Here is a 22,999-nt window from a genome sequence, read left to right as displayed (position 1 = left end):
GGGGGTAGGTAGGGGGAAACTTTTTTTGGGGTGGGGGGTGGGTGACTAGGGGCTTGGGGACCCCTAGTCACCTTTGATTGGGGGGGGATTTTTATTTAGGGCCCCCACCCACCACTCAGGGGTGGGGGCTTGGTAGGGACAGTAGGTTCCCCCCCTTATTGTTTTTTTTAGGGCCCCCACCCACCGCTCAGGGGTGGGGGCCAGGGGGGAGGACAGTAGGTCCCCCCCTCATTATTTTTATGGCCCCCACCCAACGCGCAGGGGTGGGGGCCGGGGGGAGGACAGTAGGTCCCCCCTCATTTTTGTTATGGCCCCCACCGACCGCGCAGGGGTGGGGGCCGGGGAAGAGGACAGTAGGTCCCCCCTCATTATTTTTATGGCCCCCACCCACCACGCAGGGGTGAGGGTGGGGGGAGGACAGTAGGTCAGTGTGTATCAGGGATCCTTAGGATAGGTGTCAATCCATATCTGCCAAGTGACCCTATGTAGGGGAAACAGTCCCTATTCTGCTCTGTGCCAGTGTGTATCAGGGATCCTTAGGATAGGTGTCAATCCATATCTGCGAAGTGACCCTATGTAGGGGGAACAGTCCCTATTCTGCTCTGGGTCAGTGTGTATCAGGGGCTCTGAGGACAGGTGTCAATCCATATGTCAAGGTGTCAATATGTCATATGTCACGTGTCAATCCATATCCATTGTGATTTAGGAATGTTAGGTGATTTATGCCCTTTATGGATTAAAACCAGACTCTGCATCAACTGTGTAATTTTCCATGGGAGTTTTGCCATGGATCCCCCTCCGGCATGCCACAGTCCAGGTGTTAGTCCCCTTGAAACAACTTTTCCATCACTATTGTGGCCAGAAAGAGTCCCTGTGGGTTTTAAAATTCACCTGCCCATTGAAGTCTATGGCGGTTCGCCCGATTCGCCAGATTCGCGAACGTTTGCGGAAGTTCGCGTCTGCTGTTCGCGAACCGAAAATTTTGTGTTCGCGACATCACTAAGTCACCAAGCATTGGTTCTTGGCATCAAACCATTCATTACTCTTCAGTTATCTGGGTACATGCCCCTTCCCTGCCTTAGACCATAGATACAATGACTCCCATGTGTCGCTTCTTTAATATAATCAATCAATCAATCAATCAATCACTTCACCTGTTAGTGGTTGTGATGTTGTGGCTGACCAGTGTATACAGAGCAATATCACAAAAACAGCATCAGTCACATATTGACAGAAACTTGGAAATGGTCCATCACCAGAGGGTTTGTCTGAGTGTCTATTTAACTATTTACTGAATGGACCCCTAAGATGGGTGCAAGCAGTAAGAACCTTTGCTAGTACAGATATATTTAGCAATGCCACAGATTTCCATGGATTTAACAACAGAGGACCCCTGTAATGTTATCCCACACCACAAAGGTAAGACATGTGATTTCAAGCTAACATGTTAATTTAAATTGTATTTTTTACTATTTTGTGTAAATAGCCACAACATTGCATTTAAGGAAGCCAATGTGCTCCCAAAATAGGAAAAGGGTTACATTTGTTTTGCCATTTTTTTTCCACAATAAAATAAACTGTCATGGGCATTTAAATAAGCATAAATAATGCACATTAATAGTTGTATCTGTATACGTGTGCTAAAACACACTATACATATAAAGTAAATTCCATTGTCAACAGAGTTCAAAACGTTTTATTTCTTACATAAGCAGAATGGCTCATCCCGCTTCCTCCTTTTTCATGTGAAAAGCAGGACAAATTGAATAATAGAGTAATATTACAGACCACAGATTCTTTTAATAGCACCACACTTATTAAGCGTTCTGCAAAAAGCTTTTCTCGCTAAGACCCAATGTTGGGAATTGCACATGTATTACACCCAGAGATAGTTCCTTTAACATTTAATGACACCTAATGGCCTTGATAATTGATCCCCTTGGAACACCATCATTTTAAACCAATTGTAAGGAACTTATCAGTATGTGCACATAAAGGGTCAACTACTGAGCAGAAATCCCACAGTTTATGTTTTTCAATGTTTGAATGTAAAATCTCAAACTAAGAAATTCTCGATTAAAATACGGATTTCCTTATTTCTTACTATAATGCAGTTAGTGCCAGCAGATGGCAGTGTTCTCTAGAGAATGCAAAAATGGATTTAAATTCAATTCAGCATTACAACCAAAGACATTTGCTCTTGTCCTCAAAGGATATGAAGAACTGATTAAATTGAAACAACTACTTTCTAAAAAAAAAAATATATATATATTTTTTAAAATGCTGATTTGCTGGCATTATTAAATAAACAGTACGTTCCCATTCTAAGCTGAAAACTATATGACAACTTTAAACGTGTTATTTGGTAGAATAATCCAGGCACGAAATTAGCACGGCCAATTTGGGTTGTGTAAAATCGCAAACACAAGAAATGCTGCACATTGAAAAACTGTGTGTAGCATGTATTTGGTTATTTTTTACCTCACACTTTATCTTTTAATTATGTGACATCTACAACGCTTCCAACTTGGTATACTGGTAAAACAGATGTCGTAGCAAGTGGTAACGGATTGTCAGTTTCTTTAGCTGTATACATGAAGCTTAGTATCAATGATCCTCATATATTGCTGAACAAATAGAAGGATTGTCATTGCTGGGAGCAGAAAGACTGAAGGAAACGTGGACTGGCGTGTGATAATTACCTAATAATTGCATTTGAACAGCATCTGTGATGATATCAGTGAATCCATTGTTTTACACCCCCCTATTTTTCTGACAGAGAAAGGTCACCTTTAATGATTTGAATTCTAAATGTAATAAAAAAATAATATAATATAAACACATATTATTATAATTTGAATATACGTGGCTAATTCATTAAACTTGGAATACATTACCTATTTAAATTCTTCTACAGTAGCAAGCTAATTAGCCATTCCTGATTTCTCTTTTAGTCATAAAAGCACTCTCCATTTGTGCGTTGCCTCGGGTCTCTTACTGATACATGGCTCACCTGACTGCAAGGGAAGTCCTGCGGGATTTAGTTTGCATTGTTCTTCATTAGGTCTGTGCTGATTTTAGTGTACATAAAGCTCCTACAATAGCTGCTCCCTTTGTAGTTGGTCTGCTTGTGAAACAAAAGTTAAAGTTGCCAAAACCTTTAATAAATGCATGGTAGGTGGATACAGCAAGACAACATTGTGTATACCAATATGACCTGTCTTTCTTTCTGGCATCAAGCTGTTTGTCGTACCGGAGTTGTAAGTGTTTGGCACTGTTATGCAAGATTTGGGGTAACACCAGGCCAAGAAGAGCCTCAACTTGAATGGGCTCTCATTAGACTTGTGCAGCATGAAAGCTTTTGTTTTTTCTGAACCACTTCGACAGAGATTTTTTTTCCGGGTCTACAGAAATTAGTTAATGCTGTTGTTCGGGAAGGCATTTGGGCATAAGGCATTTATACAAAAAGGAAAGGAAAAAGTAAATGGGCAATTGATTACCAACTCACCCTGCCACTTTGACAGGATCAAAGCATTCCCAATAAAAACAGTCTGTAACATCAGTGACTGTTCTTCAGTGTAGAATAAACAGTGCCCTATCAGCTTCTAGTAACTGAACTGCATCTTTTATTTAGCAGAACACTCTAAGAACTAGAGTCACAACAGCCCGTTCTAGTGGTTATGGTGCAAGGAACATTCTGGCACCCTCTCAGAGTGACTAGTCAAGCCATTTAAGAATGAAATTACAACTTATATGGAGGCTACTATTGTGTGTGTGTGTGTGTATATATATATATATATATATATATATATATTTAAAATAGAAGCTTAACACTCTCCTTTATAGAATATTCAATATATTTGCCCGGGTGCTATCCACGTCCAGTATATAAAATCAATATATAGTAATCAAGGATGCACTCACAGGATTTACTGTAATATAATTACATTCAGCAAAATAATCGACATCTCGACCCTGATGGGTCTTTTTCAAGATCACAGAATGTGTAAAATCATACATGTATATATAAAATACAAAATTAACTTACCAATCAGTGCCAGTCCCATAAGTCATTGTGCCATGTATTGCCACATGTAATATGTAAGGCTATGTCTTGCCACCTCAGATGATTGAGTAATATATAAACACATCATGTATATATATATATATATATATATATATATATATATATATATATATATATATATAAATTGTGATAAAGTGAATGGTGCTGTTTGTGAGGGTTTTCATATCTCTGCTGGAGCTGGAACTCCACTCCTCAGTTTATATGCAACTCAGAGAAACAAGGTCCAGGCCAGGATTTTGGATTGTCTCTAACCCACTGGCGTACATATAGTGGTCGCAGGGGCCGCCCTGCAGACCTCTGTGACCGGGTACCCGCCATCATCATTTGCGGCCCCGGCCCCGTGGCAAACCGCCGAGGCCGCATGTTAAGGTGCCCATCGGGTGGGCCATGCTGTCAGGGCCACCTGATGGGTATGGATTTTCAGGGGGCCCGGTCAGCACTGCAGCTCTTTAACAGCACGACCGGGCCCCCTGTGATGAACTTATCACACGCTGGGAGGAAGTGACTCCCCGGTCACTCCTCCCAGCTATTACTGAGAGCCTGCTCGGGAGGAAGCAGAGGGAGTCAGAGTGGGAACTCTGACTCCCATCTACCGGAGCCACCACAGGACCCCAGGGAAAGTCCGCCTCCTGCACCTAAAAGGTAGGAAACAGGAGGGGGACTTAAATATTATGTGTGTGTGTGTGTTTTTGTATGTATGTATTTGTGTCTGTGTCTATCTGTCTGTATGTGTGTGTGCCTGTCTGTTTGTATGTATGTATCTTTGTATGTATGTCTTGTGTGTGTGTCTGTCTCTCTGTCTGTGTCTGTCTATCTGTCTGTATGTATGTGTACATGTCTGTTTGTATGTATGTGTCTTTGTATATATGTGTCTCTTGTGTTTGTGTGTGTGTCTGTATTTATGTGTGTGTGTCTGTATGTGTCGGTGTCTATCTGTCTGTATGAATGTATGTATGTATGTGTGCCTGTGTTCATGTATGTATCTGTGTCTTGTGTGTGTGTGTGTGTGTCTGTCTCTCTGTATGTGTGTATGTGTCTGCGTGCATGTGTGTGTCTGTCTGTATGTATGTGTGCCTGTCTGTCTGTTTGTATGTATGTGTCTTTGTATGAAAACTTTGTGAGCAAACTTTTGTTTCTCCTTTGGAGGTTGGAAGCGGCAGGCTGACTTGTCACTGAGTACTGGAGTGCAGAGAGTTGCTAATAAGCAAGGTTGGTAAAACCTGTATTTTGTTAAAGATTAATCCTCGATAGAGAGGGAATTGAATGTTAGTAAGAGCTCAGACGAGCAAAGATTTTGTTTGCAGGTATTTTGGTTACATTATTGTTTCTTTTGTTTTTCTGTCAGCTGAGCGAATTTCAACAATAAAGTGCCTGGATTTATGTTAAATCAAAAGACTGCACATGTTTATACCCTAGAGAACCGTGCTATTTGCAATACAGGATCCATACCTGGCCGATATCAATTGGTCACGCCACCCACCACTCTCCATATTAACAATTCCATCTTGGCGGAGGCTCTTTATTTACAGGCCTACCTGACAGTGGTGTATCCTGGTTTTGTGCTGCCCTAGGCAGGACAAAACTCAGGCGCCCCCCCTCCCCCCGCGCCACCCCCACCCAACCTTTCCCCCCGCCCCGCATTCTAAATACACACACATTCACTGACAGATACGCATACACTAGCTAACAGAAACACACACACACTAACAGACTCACTCACACTCAGTAACAGACAAACACACTCACTAGCAGACACACACTCACTAACATACACACACACTCACAGGCATACACACACTAACAGACACACACACACTAACAGACACAAACACTAACAGACACACACACTGGCACACACACTAACAGACACAAACACTAGCAGACACACACACTGACACACACACACTAACAGACACAAACACTAACAGACACACACACACACTGACACACACACACTAACAGACACACACACACTAACAGACACACACACTAACAGACACAGACACACACTCACCCACATTAACACATTTTTTTAAATTTATTTTTAACACATTTGTTTTTTTATTTTTTTTAACACGTTTTTTTTTATTTATAACACATTTTTTTTTATTTATTTTTAACACATTTTTACCACATTTTTTTAAATTTATTTTTAACACATTTTATTTATTTTTAACACATTTTTTTTTACCACATTTTTTTTTATTTATTTAACACCCCCCCCCCCTCCTTACCTTTGGGAATGCTGGGGAGGGGGGGGTCTCTTCCTCCCTGGTGGTCCAGTGGCTGCTGGGTGATCGGGCGGCCGGCTGGCGAGGGAGCACTTCCCCTGAGCTGTCTGCTCAGCTCCCTCGCCAGCCGCAGAGTGAGGCTGGGAGCCGGAATATGACGTCATATTCCGGCTCCGCCTCCCAGCCTCACTCTGCGGCTGGCGAGGGAGCTGAGCAGACAGCTCAGGGGAAGTGCTCCCTCGCCAGCCGGCCGGCTGGCCGGCCGCCCGCCCGCCCGCCCGCCCGCCCGGCAGTGCCGCCCAGCAGCCCATCAGTCCATCCGGCATGTCTGTTAGCCGCAAGGCTAACAAGACATTTGCCTTGGGCATTTGGGGGGCGGCTTTTTTTGCCGCCCCCTGGAAAATGCCGCCCAAGGCAAATGCCTTGTTTGCCTCGCGGCTAATACGCCCCTGCTGCCTGAACATCGGTTTCGGCACACCACAACCAAATTTAGTATATTTTAGTGTCAACACTTACTCTGGCTATTTCCCTAACCACAAATATATATATGCTAAATACATACACACAATCCACTGAATACACATACAAACACACGAAACACAGAGACTGCTGGACACACAAACACACACAGACAGACTGCTGAATACACACACACTGGCGAATACACACATAGAGACTGCTAAATACACCCAGGCTGCTGAATAGACACACACACTGCTGAATACACCCAGACGGCTGAATACACCCAGACTGCAGTGAGGGGTGCAGTGTATATGTGTGTGTGTGCGCGAGGTCCTGTGCGTCAGGGGTGCTGTGTGTGTTTGTGAAGGGAGCTGTGTGTGAGGTGTGTGTGTGTGTGTGTGTGTGTGTGGGTGTGTGTGTGTGTGTGGTGTGTGTGAGAGGGTTGCAGAATGTGAGGGGTGCAGGGAGCAAATATTTGTTTTTTTTAAATCATTTTTTTCCCATGTTTGGTTTTTATTGAGTTTTAGCATGGTAAAAGGAAAAACCCCCACTGTTACAGAAAGGAAAATGGGGTTGGGGGAGTTTGTTTACATGTCTCACAGTACAACAACACAAGTTCATACATTTTTGGAGTTGGACATTGTATACATTTCATGTTGCATATGGAGCATAATACATACATTGTTCGACCATTAGTAAAATTACTTCATTGATGTTGGTAGTGGTTGTCAGTCTCCATATCAACTGAACCGTTGGATGACTGAGGTCTGCCCTGGTGTGGATGACTTTGTATGTGAGAACCATGCGCCTGTTGGGGATGGAGGGGAGTAGGGGGTGGGCGGGGGGTGGGGGGAAACATACAAGTTATCTAACTTGTTACGTAACATGTCACTTAAGATGTTTCCTCGTCTTAGTTACTTAGGAAGTAAGTCCTGTAAGTCTTGTGATTAGGGTAAGTTACTGAGATAGGATACAGTACTTGAGATAGGATAGGGATCGCGTGTCTTGGTTATTTAACTTCTAGGTATTGCTTATTCAAGGTTAGGTATAAACCCGTTATGTTGTGCTTTTAAGGTTTGTCACTGCCGTGCGTGATGTGTGCCAGCTTGCCCATCTTTTGTTATACTTTTCTGTTTGACCCTTCATTCTGTATGCCATTAGTTCATAGTCTGCTATGAAATCCAATCTATTCCATACCTCAGTGGGAGAGGGTGGGTGTCTCCTCTTCCACTGACTGGCTATGCTGGTTTTCGCTGCTGTTAACATGTTTATAAGGAAATGGTTATTAGCATCTGACAACAATTCTGGGGACAGATGAAGCAGATAGCACTCTGGTGTATGTGGAATTTTACGTTTTGCTAGAAGTGCTATTGCTTTCCCTATCATTAACCAGAACCCACTCAATAGAGGGCAATTCCAAAAAATATGGTGCATGTTGCCCCTGTGCTCAGGGGCGTATTAGCCGCAAGGCTAACAAGGCATTTGCCTTGGGCGGCATTTTCCAGGGGGCGGCAAAAAACGCCGCCCCCAAATGCCCAGGGCAAATGCCTTGTTAGCCTTGCGGCTAACTGACAAGCCCTCTGGGCGGGCGATCTGCTGGGCGGTGCTGGCGGGCGGCTGGCGAGGGAGCACTTCCTCTGAGCTGTCTGCTCAGCTCCCTCGCGCGCCGCAGAGTGAGGCTGGGAGCCGGAATATGACGTCATATTCCGGCTCCGCCTCCCAGCCTCACTCTGCGGCGCGCGAGGGAGCTGAGCAGACAGCTCAGAGGAAGTGCTCCCTCGCCAGCCGCCCGCCAGCACCGCCCAGCAGCCACTGGACCACCAGGGAGAAATAGGAACCCCCCCCCCCCCAGCATTCCCAAAGGTAAGGTAATTTAAAAAAAAAATGTGTTAAATATGTGAGTGAGTGAGTATGTGTGTATGTATGTTAGTGTGTGTGTGTGTGAATGTCTGTGTGTGTGTGAATGTCTGTGTGTGTGTGTCTGTTAGTGTGTGTCTGTCTGTTAGTGTGTCTGTGTATGTCTGTTAGTGTGTGTGTATGTCTGTTAGTGTGTCTGTGTATGTCAGTGTGTATGTCTGTTAGTGTGTGTGTGTGTGTGAATGTCTGTTAGTGTGTGCGTCTGTGTATGTCTGTTAGTGTGTGTGTCTGTGTGTGTCTGTGTATGTCTGTTAGTGTGTGTGTCTGTGTATGTCTGTTAGTGTGTGTGTGTGTGTGTGTGAAGTCTGTGTGTGTGTGTGTGTGTGAATGTCTGTGTGTGTGTCTGTTAGTGTGTGTCTGTCTGTTAGTGTGTCTGTGTATGTCTGTTAGTGTGTGTGTGTATGTCTGTTAGTGTGTCTGTGTATGTCAGTGTGTATGTCTGTTAGTGTGTGTGTGTGTGTGTCTGTGTATGTCTGTTAGTGTGTGTGTCTGTGTGTGTCTGTGTATGTCTGTTAGTGTGTGTGTCTGTGTATGTCTGTTAGTGTGTGTGTGTGTGTATGTCTGTTAGTGTGTGTCTGTTAGTGTGTGTGTGTGTGTGTATGTATGTCTGTTAGTGTGTGTCTGTTAGTGCGTGCGGTGTGTGTGTCTGTTAGTGTGTGTGTGTGTGTATGTCTGTTAGTGTGTGTCTGTTAGTGTGTGTGTGTGTGTGTATGTATGTCTGTTAGTGTGTGTCTGTTAGTGCGTGCGGTGTGTGTGTCTGTTAGTGTGAGTGTGTGTGTGTATCTGCTAGTGAGTGTGTGTCTGTTAGTAAGTGTGAGTGTGTCTGTAAGTGTGTGTGTGTTTCTGTTAGTGAGTGTGTGTTTCTGTTAACTAGTGTATGCGTATCTGTAAGTGAATGTGTGTGTGTATTTAGAAGGCGGGGCGGGGGAAGGGTGGGGGTGGTGCGGGTGGGGGGAAGGGTTGGATGGGGTGGCGCGGGCGGGAGGGGGGCACCTGAGTTTTGTCCTGCCTAGGGCAGCACAAAATCAGGATACACCACTGCCTGTGCTGTCCACATCTCCAACAGTTATATGACACCGATGGATACATAGTTGCTAGTCTGGTAGGTACTACATACCACCTCATTACAATCTTACAGTATGCCTCCCAGTGTGATAGGTTATGGGATATCCTTTGTGTGGTCTGTATTGCTTGTAGCCAGATTGGGGTAGGAACAATAATGGTAAGTTCTGATTCCCACATTTCCATATATTTGTGTTAATGGAAGGGGTCCCTGTCGTCTATGGCGTTGTAGCACAGGGATAGGGTTTTTTTTTATTGCGGACGTTTGCCTATGCAGTGTAAGCTAAAGTTTGTCAGGTGTGGAGAATATGTTTTATTCTTATGTATGTGAACACGTCTCCGGCGGGGAGTGTAAACTCCCTTTGGAGATCTGGGAATGATTTTAAGCCTTCCTCCGTGTACAGCTGTGTTACTGATTGTATTCCTTTTTGACGCCATGGTACCATATTGATGTTGTCGGAGAGTTCAGAGAGGGTTTGTATGGGAGCAAAGAATAAAATATTGTTTGCACCCATGAGTGGGCCTGCCCATTTCTTCCAGCTATTAAGTAAGAATCTCGTACTGATCAAGGGTCTCATTTTGTTTGTTTCCCATAACATATGTGATTGTAAAGTGGATTTTATTGTGCGTGGGTAAATGCATGCGTTTTCAAGAGGTGCCCATATTGGAGGTATGATACGAGATAGTATCTCCAGCCCCTGTGCTATGGCTGCTGCTTTATAGTAAGCACCAATGTTTGGAATGCCAAGCCCGCCTTTGTCTGGGGATAACCAAGTTAGTCGCCTAGCTATTCTTGGCGGTTTCTTTTTCCAAATGTATGCGTTGAATATGTTTTGGAATCTATGTAGCAGTTTGTCACTTAGTGTTATAGGTATGGTGCGGAATAGGTATAGGACATGGGGCAGTGCCATCATTTTGACGGTGTTCCGAGCCATGATATTTCCAAGTGTTGCTACTTGTCCAGTTGTGACTGTAATTTGTGGGTTAGTGGGATATGGTTTTCTTGGGTCAGCTGGGAAGTTGATTTGGTTAGGTTTATTCCCAAGTATTTTAAGGAGACTTTCCTCCAATCAAAGGGGTGCTGTAGTTTGAGTGTTTGTAATTTGTGGATGGGGATGCCTCTAGGTAGTGCTTGTATCTTTTTGAGGTTGATTTTGTAGTATGAAACTCTACCGTATAACAGGAGTAGATTCATCAGAGTTGGGATGGATCTCACCGGGTTTGTGAGGAACATTAGCACGTCGTCGGCAAAGAGTGCCAGTTTGTGGTGCCCAACTGGGGTGTCCAGGCCCTCTATTTTTTGGTTGGTTTTGATGTGGTGTATAAGTGGTTCTAAGCATAGTATGAATAATAGTGGGGATAATGGGCATCCCTGGCGCGTACCATTACTAATCTGGAATTTGTCTGATAGGAACCCCGAGTTGAAGACTCTCGCTGAGGGAGTCTGGTATAAGGCCTTAATTCCCCTCAATGTTTGTTGTGAAAAGCCCATTTTTAATAGAGTAGCATCCATGTACGTCCAGCTCAGGCGGTCGAACGCCTTTTCGACATCCAGCGCTAGCACTACACCTGTTTGTTTACTGGTATTGGCCCAATTTATCAGATTGATAAAGTGTCTGGTGTTATCCCCTGCTTGTCTCCCCGGAACAAATCCTGCTTATTCTCTGGAAACTAAATCGGTGAGGTGGGTCTTCAGCCTTGATGCCCATAGTTTCGCATATAGTTTTATGTCTGCATTTAGCAGGGATATAGGCCTAAAGTTTTCGCATTGCGTGGGTGGCTTGCCAGGTTTGGGTAGGGTGACCACATGGGCTTCCAGCATCTCCGTTGGGAGGTTTCCTGACTGCTTTATTTCATTGAATAGTGTGGTGAGGTGTGGAGTCAGGATTGCTTCTAGTTTATGGTAATAATAATTAGATAACCCGTCCGGGCCAGGCACCTTGTGTTTAGGGATGGAAATAATAGCTTTGCGGATCTCGTCTTCTGTGAACGGTTCATCTAATTGAGTGCTCGTTTGTGTTGTGAGTTTAGGTAGGGAAATATCTTTCAAAAAGTCCTCAATGTTTCTAGCGTTGGGATGTAGTAGTGTGGGATCATTTTTTAGATTATATAGCTTGTCATAGTAGTGTGCTAATTCATTGACAATGTCTAAGGGGTTGTAAAGGCTTCCCTTTGTGGGTGATTCGATATAGGGAATTTTGGTTTGTAGTTGTTTGGTTTTCAGTCTATTGGCCAATGCTTTGCCCGCTTTGTTCCCATGTGTGTAAAATTAAATTTTGAGGGCCCTCAGCCATCTTTCGGTCGTTAAAAGTTCTAGGGCGTGCAAATCTTTCTGTATATCAGCAATTCGTTTTGTCAATGTTTTGGACGGGTTGGATTTATTCTGTTTTTCTAGGGATAGCAGTACTTGCTGTAATGTCCTACGTGTGTCGTTTTTTGTGCTTTGATCCTTCTCTTATAAATATGCCTCGCATAACCGCCTTGTGTGCAACCCATATGGTTTGAATTGGGATGGAGTCCGTTGCATTAAGGGTGAAGTATTCGGACGCTTCTCTAGATATGGTATCTAGCACCTGTGGGTTGTCTAAGAGGCCCTCGTTTAGTCTCCATTTGCCACTTCCCCTTACTTGGTGAAGAGACCTAAAGGTGATAATTATCGGGGCATGGTCTGACCATGTCCGTTGCCCTATCTGTACTTCGTCTATGTTAACCAGGGTAGCCTTGTCAACCAGGCATAGGTCAATTCTTGTATACGTTCTATGTACCTGTGAGAAGTAAGTATAATCTTTTTCTTTCGGGTACATAGATCTACAGGCATCATAAAGGTTGTTGTTAAACATTAGTTTACTTAACTCAGTACAGTTTGCGATTGCGTGTGAGGTAGGGCCTTTGTTTTGTTCCCTTTTAATATCTAGTTCTGGATCCAGGGTGCAGTTGAAATCACCGCAAATAATTGTGTGTCCTTGACGTCTTTTTTCGATTTGTTTCAAGGCTTTGCGGGTGAAAGCAATTTGGGCTTCATTTGGGGCATATAATGAGACTATCGTAATCACCATACCATTCAGGTTCCCTACCAGAATTAGCAGTCTGCCCTCTCTGTCTGTAAATCTTCCAGTCTCCTAGAATACCCAATCCTTGTGAAAGAAAATTGCAACTCCTCTAGATTTGTGGGATGAGTAAGCATTGACAGCCTGGGGGTAGTGGCTGGAATAAAGTTGGGGTGGTTTGCGGGCGCACAGATGCGTCTCTTGGAGACATAATCGCCGCTTTGGATTTGTACATGTCTTGGGTTAGTAGGCGCCGTTTGTGTGGGCTATTCAGACCCTTCACATTTAGGGAGTAGATTTTGAACGTTGCTAACGCCATGTCACTGAGTGATTGCTTGCTTGTTTTGGTAGTTCATACCAGTGAAGCCTGTATTGCAAACCCTGGGGTCCATTCCCTTCACCTGTGATGTGAACGTGGCTTGGTGTGAGCACCTTATGCCAATGTTCATTGTGTTTGTGCAGTGCCTTTCCCTCAGGTTGGGGAATGTTACTACATTTCGTGTGTTGGGTGTGAGGTGTCTTAAGTTTAACCCTTGTGGTACGTAGCCCGTGCGTGCGGGACAGTATATGGTATAATTCAATAGAGAACATCATTAAGCATATTAACACAGTTAACGAAACAAAAATTAAACTAACCTTTAAATTAAAAGAAGAAGAACATAAGTACACCTGCATATTGCGCAGGGATATAGTCTGCCTCATATGAGAGAAGCTTTCTCTCCAATTTGGGCAGGGGGGGTGTTGAAAGTCTCCACCGACATTAAGCCTGTATTGGAAATGTAGGTTGGTGAGCCTTCCCGTTTTAAAGGAGCGTAACTATTCATGTTGATGCGGGTTGTAACAACTCAATATATCGCTAGACCTAAGTCTGCAGGGCCGCCACTTAGTGATGCGCAGATCCTTTAACTCGTGGTTTGCTAATAGCCTCTATGTATCGTTATCTGTATTGTAATACGTTTTAGTGCTAGCATCTACATTTTTTTTTTTTTTTTTTTTACTTTTTAGCGCAACTAGCATAAAATGACATAACATTACATGCAAAACATTCTATGATACTTAAGTGGTTAGATCGGCTCTGGGGTGGCACGCTGGGCGAGTGTATTTAGTCCTCATTGCAGGTGGCAGGTCTTGATGGTGACCCCCACCATAGTCCATTCCGTTCACATCTTTTTTGGCTGTGTTCTCTGAGGAGAGTTGTGTCCCATGTTATGATGCAGGCCCCATTCTTTTAGTTTCGCCATTCCGACTTCAGGTTCCAGGATTGCTTCCGTTTTGCCTTTGTACCAGATTAATAATTTAGTTGGATATCCCCATCTGTACGGTACTTGGTGGTTGCGTAGGGTCTTGGTGACGTTGACAAATTCACGGCTTTTCGCCATGGTAGTTGCTGATAAATCGGCATATATACTGATTCCCTGGTATGGGTCTGGAAGTTGTTCCATCTTCCTTGTCGAGGTCAGGATCGCCTCCTTCGATTTGTAATAGTGGAAGCGAGCGATGACATCTTTCGGCGTGTCCGCCGTAAATCTAGCTGGTCTGGGGAGTCTATGGACTCTGTCCAGTGTCCAGGACGCGGCGTCAAGCTGCGGTTCCAAAGTACTACATAATGCTTGTACGTATTTTGGGAGGGCCTCTGCGGAGATTGTGTCTGTTATTCGTACTACGTGACCTGTCCTCCATATCTGCCACTTTCATTTTCAGGGCGATTTGGTCATCTTCTAACTTTTGTAGCTGGTCAACCACATCATTGTGAACTGAGCAGAGTTCTTCCGTTTTAGTTTCTAGTCTGCTGGTGCGGTCTCCTAGTTCCTGGATGTCTCTGCGGATTTCTTTAGTAATTTGCCTGAAGTCTGACCTTAGAGATTCCTTCAGATCCTGCAGCATGCTATGCAGGCTGTTGTTGGTGACCGGAGAGTCTCCGTGGGGACTTTGCACTGTTTCATCATCTGCCAGATTCCCTGTATCCAGCAGGTCTGTGTTTGATGCGTCGCCATCTTGTTTTTGCTGCGGGCGATCTTTTTTGTTTGTCTGGATCGGATCCATTATTTTAAGTTGCTTGGAAGGTGCCATTGGGTCTAGGGGATTGTTAGCTCCGAAAAGAGTCGATTTTATTGTGCTTAGTCGGCTCGTTAGTAGCTTTAGGCTCGGTGACTTGCGGAGCTCTCCTTCCTTGCGACTACTCCATGCGGTCGCAGGCCACGCCCCTCAATCATTTTTTTTTATTGGTGGTCCAGTGGGGAGTTTCATCTGGCTGCAGGCTGCCTCCTGTCCTCCTGCACGCAGAATGCTGTGTGGAACATTGTCTTGGCAACATGCAGCAATGTTCCACACAGTCTGCTAGCGCGTGAAGCGTTCTTCCTCATAGATCCCTCCTCCTGCCTCTGGGTCCTCCCTCCCTCTCTCTCCTCTACCAAAGGGCCTTTGGGCCAGTGAGGGAGATCTTTGATCTCCCCACCGGCCTGAGAGGGCCCATGGGAAGAAAGCAGTGCCGGCTTTGATCTCCCCTGTCAGCCGGGAACATGGGCATCGCGGTGGGGCCCCCATGCATGTGCGGGCCCCCATGCCTGTGGGGCCCTCGGACAACTGCCCAGCTTGCCCATGTGGAAAGACGGCCCTGAGCAAGCACAAACACACACAAGCTCACTCACTAGCAGGCACACACGCACAATCACTGTCATGGTTGAAGCTTACCTGCCACTGGTAGGTGAAGTTGCCATTTTGTGGCCCTTTTTTCCCTCGAGGTCAGCATGGAGGTAGGACTTGCATGTGGAGGTCAGGCATGCGGCCGAAATGAGTGTACATTTTGAAGGGAGACTGATAGGTCTCCTTCTGGCCGCCAGCATCCTAATCACTGCCGCACCAGCTCACAGCTCCTCCCTCCTTACTCCCCTCGGACTGACATGGGCTGGTACATTCTAAGGGGAAAATCATTTAAATTACATTAGTCTAATTTAGGGCTGATCGGTCTCAGGTGCCGCAGCCCACCGGGAAATTTTCCAGTATTCCAGTTCGGCCCTGATCAGGTGGCTATATATCATAAAAAGAATGCTGTAACCATATCAAAGCATAAGTAAAATGTTTTGATAAAATGTTATCAACAAAGGGCACTTCCCCTAGGAAAGTAGGAAAAGTAGGAAAAGCAACTCAAAAGGAGATAACGCAATGCATGAAGAATACGCCATGGACAGAGTCACTGAGTTATGGCATCACATATTTCTCCTGCAAACTGAGTAAAAGGATTGAATCTAAATTGCTTCTCAACTATTAGACTGAATTTGGGCCATCATGGTACCCAATCTTGGCATGAATGCTGGAATCTGGGCAAAGTTCCATCTTGTGGGAAGAGAGGCAGGAGGGCGCACAGGGACCCTGCAGTCTCTGCCGAGAGTCACAAAGTTTGAAAAACCTTTACCATTTTTTAAATCTGGGTGAAAACGGGCCCTGATACTCCTTAAAGAACCTAAAAACTGCCTTTTGTAGCTGGAGTAGTAGGTGATATTGGGCGAAATGTCACCAGGATTGCAGGTTTTTCTGCTATCTGTTGCAGAGCTTGATCAGCATGCGTCTGCATTGGTCCAGTGGTGGCTCTACCTCTTTCTCTTGGTATTAGTCTAATATTACACAGGTATTCTGCACTATCAAGTTTTTTTTGTTTTAAATCATTAGGCAAATTGACTATCTTAATGGATGTTTAATTATTACAAAAACTGCATAGGAACTATCAGTCAAAGTGCAAACTCTGACCAGTAGTTAAAAAGGGGTTACAGGGGTAGTATAGGGCTTAACCCTGAATATATGACTATCAAAACAGAGGGAGTGAGAAGAGTTCCCCGTAGAAACTGGGTCCTTAATCTCACTACCGCTACCCCCAGTCTTAGTATCAAAGCAGTAAGAACAAAGAAAATAACAAAAACTTTAATAGAACAAATTTGAGAAAAAACTATAATATCAAAAAACACACCACCTATTAAATCACCCCACTCCGTGAGGGTTAAAAACAAGATAATAAGATGCGACTGTAGATGTAAACTGGCGAACCAGTGTGGCTGGGTACCTATTGGAATACAAGTAGCAACAGCAATCACAAAAGATACTAGTGTATCAAGTTACTAGGCAAAATGTAAATTGTGAAGATACATAGTTGCTAATCTAGCTTCCCTTGGAACCTCAGCCTACCTACTGATTAATGCCAGGAAACAGCACCAAAGCCGGGGGATTCCCCCAATTGCAGTATTCCTAGGAACAGCTGAAATCTAGTTATCTCTATATAATAACTTCCGATGGTCCTAAGGTGTACTTAACTTTAGTCCAATATCAAAATACCTGGTATAACCAGTGCACCAAAAGGAAGTAAATCGAAAGGAAAGTAAGATCAAAATAGTATATACAGAGAAAACAAAGTAATGAAAGGGACTGAGTCTAAACAGAGTTAAGCAAAAAATACAGTTACCATTGCTGCTCCTAACTCAGAGTAATCCCTCTAGTCTGTACCTAGGGCTGTGAGGTTTTCCCTCAAGCTGTCAAAGCAGTCAGCATCAAAAGTATATCTGTGTGTCCAGTCATATGGAACAAAATGCCCAACGCGCGTTTCGGCGGTCTCACCGCCTTTCTCAAGGGCAAATAGTACATAGTGAGCCTCCCTTTACCTTGTTTATATACCCAACCATCTACTAATCTAGTAGAAGGTGGGGTTTCAAATTGCCCGCCAGCCGAATCCAATGATTACCGCTGGTGGTGTTGTGCGCATGTCCCTTTCACCGGCGCATGCGCGGGAACTTCTCCCCCTTCATGGGAATAGAACCTCCGCCCGCGCATGCGTCAAAACTCAGTCTTCGGGCCAGGCAGAATGCCCGCTCGTGGACATGCGTATGTCGGTTACTAGATATCGGCGCATGCGCACAGAATATGTATATGTCAGTCTGTTCGCGCATGCGCCAGGACTCAGGATTGGGCGATACGCTCGTGGCGGAACGCTGTCAAGTATTGGCGCATGCGTGCGGACTTAGTGCTTATAAGTATGTACTCTTGCGCATGCGTCTGGACTTAGTCACCAAACCAGGCGGTCCACCTGGCGAGGATGATAAAAGTAATAGATGATAAATCAGCTGCCAACCAAAATAGCCCCTAACGATTTCAGCAAAGTCTGAAATCTAAGAGAGCCCGGAGAATATTGCCTTAAGCAGTATTAAGGGCCCCAGAGTATAGGCATATATTACCCACATCGGGATAACGTGTCTGCTAATGGGCATCTGTGGTTAGTCTCTGTCGTGGTACGATAGGGGTTTACACATCTCAACCCATTTCCCCGAATTTATTTAGAGAGGGGGAGGGCGGATGTAAATAAGGTGGCTTGTAAGTCCGAGTATCATATAGTTCGGTATCTAGTGAGGGCAAACATTTAAGAGAGGCATAATTCGTAATAAGTGACATATTATGTATCAATAGGAGAAAATAAAATTAAAGATCCATTCAAATGTTATGAACTAAGTTGATTATACATAATGAAAGAGTGGTTAATGAAACAAGAAAGGCATGGTTCAAAAAATAAATAAATAAATAAACAAAAAAAGCTAACTATATAGTCCATATCAAAACAATACAAATATAAATCATAAAAAATGATTATAGACAAGTCAGATGAATGGGGCAAAAGAGAAGCCCTCATTTAGACCTCTCGTTTGGAGTGTCTTTAGCTGATAGATCCATTTGGATTCTCTCTGTCTTAGGATTCTATCGAAATCACCGCGTCTTTGGTTCCTTTTCACCAATTCAAGGCCGCAGAATCTGAGGTTATTAGAGTCACCGTGATGGTGTTCCTTTAAATGTCTAGATATTGGTGTATCTAAACGGTTCCTCGGAGACCTTATATGCTCCATAATTCTTGCTTTGAAGGCCCTGAAGGTCTTGCCTATTACAAAAACTGCATTTGTATTTTTTAGAAGCTTAGAAACATAGAATGTGACGGCAGATAAGAACCATTTGGCAAATCTAATCCGCCCAATTTTCTAAATACTCTCATTAGGTCCCTGGTATTATGTTATAGCTAGGATAGCCTTATGCCTTTCCCACGCATGCTTGAACTCCTTCACTGTGTTAACCTCTACCACTTCATCTGGAAGGCTACTCCATGCATCCACTTCCCTCTCCGTAAAGTAATACTTCCTGATATTATTTTTAAACCTTTGCCCCTCTAATTTAACACTATGTCCTCTTGCTGTGGTAGTTTTTCTTCTTTTAAATATAGTCTCCTCCTTTACTGTGTTGATTCCCTTTATGAATTTAAATGTTTCTATCATATCCCCCGTCTCGTCTTTCCTCCAAACTATAAATGTTTAAATGTTAAATGTTTAAATGTTAAGATCCCTTAACCCTACCTTGTACGTGTTATCCTGTAATCCATTAACCAGTTAAGTAGCCCTTCTCTGAACTCTCTGCAAAGTATCAATATCCTTCCAAAGATCCAGTCTCCAGTACTGCGTACAATACTCCAAGTAAGGTCTCACTAGTGTTCTGTACAATGGCATGAGCACTTCCCTTTCTACTGCTAATACCTCTTCCTATACAACCAAGCATTCTGCTAGCATTTCCTTGTGCCCTATTCTGCTCTGCCTACCTTTAAGTCATCTGAAATAATTACCCCTAAATCTCTTTCCTCAGTGTTGAGGTTAGGACTCTATCAAATATTCTATACTCTGCCCTTGGGTTTTTACATCCAAGATGCATTATCTTGCACTTATCCACATTAAATGTCAGTTGCCACAGCTCTGGTCATTTTTCTAGTTTACCTAAATCATTTGCCATTTGGCGTATCGCTCCTGGAACATCAACCCGGTTACATATTTTTGTATCATCAGCAAAAACACATGTGTTTTGTTTTGTTTCCATCAGCCCTGCTTCTACACTTTTTATCACATTACTGGTTTGTGAAATCAGAGAACATTTGGGACTACTAGTTCGTTTTTCCTTTTTTTTTTTGCATACATGTTTTTTATGATTTTGAAAGAAAATATGTCACCAATTTACCCCATAAAAGAAAAAGATTGAATTTATTTGAAATCCATATACCTAAGGGTATTTCACTACAGAAAAACACTTTATGACTGAGCCTCTTTGCCATAAAATAAGCATTTATAAATGTAAAAATATAAGAATATCAAGATGCCCTCGCAAACCTGCTAAGCCTGGAGATAGGTACAAGGCAACAATCCTTCATCACAATATTCCATATTATGCAGGGGAACAATGAAAAACCTGGTGGGTTGCTCTGGACCACTACTATTCAGAGTGTTTGCAGGTACTTTGAAATATCACAGGAACCTGCTATCCATCTGTCGTTGGATTAAGGTCTAAGGTGGAAGGGTCCTAAAGTCACCTGTTGATGTTTTTGTCTACATGAATGCCCAGTTATTCTTCTTCTAGTCTCTGGCATTACAAATAATTCATTTTAAAGTCAATTAATCTCTATGCCCATCGAGCGGACTTGTGCAAAGCTCATCCATTTTCCTTGACTTATATGCCTTTGGTTGATAGGTTAAAAAAGGTTTTGGGGAACCAATGGATTCCATATACATCAGGAGGGTGGTTCAGGTTGCCTTCATTACCACGTCAGTGAATTATTAGTAGTTCTTCAAACTCCCTTATATTTACTAAAGGTTTTATTCAACAGTTTTGCAAAGTTGGAGTTTAGTAAATAACTCTGACATGTCATTGTTGAGCATTTTAGGGTATTGAGGAATGGTAGGCATTCTTCTGTTATCACATTTTTAATTAGGTCCTTAACTTGACTCCAGTAAGTTAGTAGAGTCAAAATATGAGGCAATTGTGCTCAGAACATTGATTTATTTCCACTCTTAGTAATTATTAATACAGTATTTAAACAGGAAACACACTTCGAGATACATTGAGCTTGTTTTAGTCTCCTATATATTCTGGGGTCTAGATGTTTTTAGTGATTTTATCTTTACCGAAAGATGTGATTTTGCATAGTTGAGTAATAATTACAATTATTTATATACCACCAATATATTAAACAGAACTCTGCAATATGTAAACAAGGCAAACAATTCTTACAAAATATGTTTGGCATACAGAAAATTAGATAGTAGATAGTTCAGCAGTGGGAACATGCAAGACTCCTGTTAGGAGAGTCAGATATTAAACAGTCCCCAGATTTCCCCAGTATTCCAATCACTGTGGTAGGTGCTCGCCACAACTGACTGCCTACGCCTATACAGGGTTAGATGCAATCTCTGCAACAAGTACAGTCTGGGATTGGAATCTACTGGGTTATTGATGGAAACCTCAAAAGTGAGCGCTGGCTGTGGAAGCCAATCACAGATATAATATCCCTCAACTAACAGCCAAAGAAATGTGATCATTAGCAAAATGTCCTGGCGTAAGTGTAGGGTTAGTGATAGAAGTAGAGTGTGAGGTGTAGTGTTATGTTTGTAGAAACATAGAAACATAGAATGTGACGGCAGATAAGAACCATTCGGCCCATCTATAAAAAGTAGGCAACAATTAATGCTAGGTTTTACAGTAAAGGGTTTAGCGTTTTAGGGTTAGAATCAGGATTAGCACTAGAAGCAGTGTTAGGATTAGCATTACAGTTAGAATTAAGTTGATGGTTAGACCGATCATTGGAATGACATCTTTGATTACAATTAGATTTTTATTTGTCAGAAATAGAAAAAAGAAAACAAGTTATACAGAAAATTGATTTATTTTTTTCTAGTGAGACACATGCCATCGGCACTGCATTAAAACTGCTTGTCAGTATGGTGATACAAATAGTATAAATTAATCAGATAGCATTACTGGGTTACACGGCTCTAGATTGACCCTAACCTTCACAAAAAGCAATGGCTAAGCAATAGGGAATATTGAAGTACTTAAGAGATATTCACTAAGAATCAAAAGTTGTGGAATACCTATTTTTCCATTTTTTATTGAAATGTAAGCAGTTCATGTCCAGTGAATATACATTTCAGCTTTATGAGCGAAAGCCTTTTTCAGGCAACAAGTTACAGCTGTTTTACAGCAGTGGAAGTAAATTATGCCTCAGAAGTTACACATCTTAGCTGATTCCTACACATCAACTTTGACTAATGACTTACAAACCTTCTTTCTATATACAAGCAGTGTTGAGAACAGACTGCGTTAAGCATTATTTAGAGATGACATATGCATAGTCCTCTTTTGGCATTTGCTTAATTAACCCCATACCCCCAAAACAAATACTCAGACACCTTGTATTGGGAAAATTAATATCACAGCTTTAATGATATAAAAAGTAACATGCAAAATTATAAGGTCATTGTCAACACAATACATGATACACTATTAACCCCTTAAGGACACATGACATGTGTGACATGTCATGATTCCCTTTTATTCCAGAAGTTTGGTCCTTAAGGGGTTAAACCCCATACCTTTAACATAACTACCCCGACAATGACCCACATTATTATTAATACCAACTATAACATATAAATAAATGAACATAAAACATAAACCATTACCACCGAGGGCATGATTTTTCAGCTTTCACAATCTAGGGGTATACCGAGATACACCCTACACACACCAGGTTCTGAGCTACCGACGAGCTCGAACCTACCAATACCATTCCAAGCTTAACTGTTCTTAGCGAACTAAAACTAACATACCTATTGTCACGGTTCTCACTGCAACATCCAGACTTCGTCGCCCCAGAAGTGCCCAACAAAGGATTTGAAACTGGGTACTTTGCGGTCCTGGATCTGCTGTTTCTCCTCTGAGCCACCATACAGCTCAAGTAACAGCCTGAAGTCTGATCCTGCCTTGTATCCAGCACAGGGGGGGTTGGAATTTACCTGAGACTGCTCCTGTCACTCATGGTTCACCTGTGGCTGATCACTGATTAGCAAGGTATAAGACACTGCCTCTCCCTGAGGGCAGTGTCAGTTCATTGACTCTGGTTCCTGTATTGGTGTTTGTGTTCCAGTGTTCTCCAGTGTTCTCCAGTTGGCTCCTGACCTTGGCTTGTTATTCATTTATCCTGACTTCTGGCATCCTCTGACTTTGGCTTACCCTCGTTTATCCTGACTTCTGGCACCCTCTGACCTTTGGCTTACCCACTATGATTCTCCTGCTTATGTTCGTACCTGTACTGGAGCATTATCCTGCACAGCCCCCGTGCACAGACTCACAGG

Source organism: Pelobates fuscus, chromosome 2 (genome assembly GCF_036172605.1).
Source record: "Pelobates fuscus isolate aPelFus1 chromosome 2, aPelFus1.pri, whole genome shotgun sequence".
Classification (NCBI taxonomy): domain Eukaryota; kingdom Metazoa; phylum Chordata; class Amphibia; order Anura; family Pelobatidae; genus Pelobates; species Pelobates fuscus.
The sequence above is the reverse complement of the archived record's forward strand: the minus strand, read 5'-3'. Positions refer to the sequence as shown.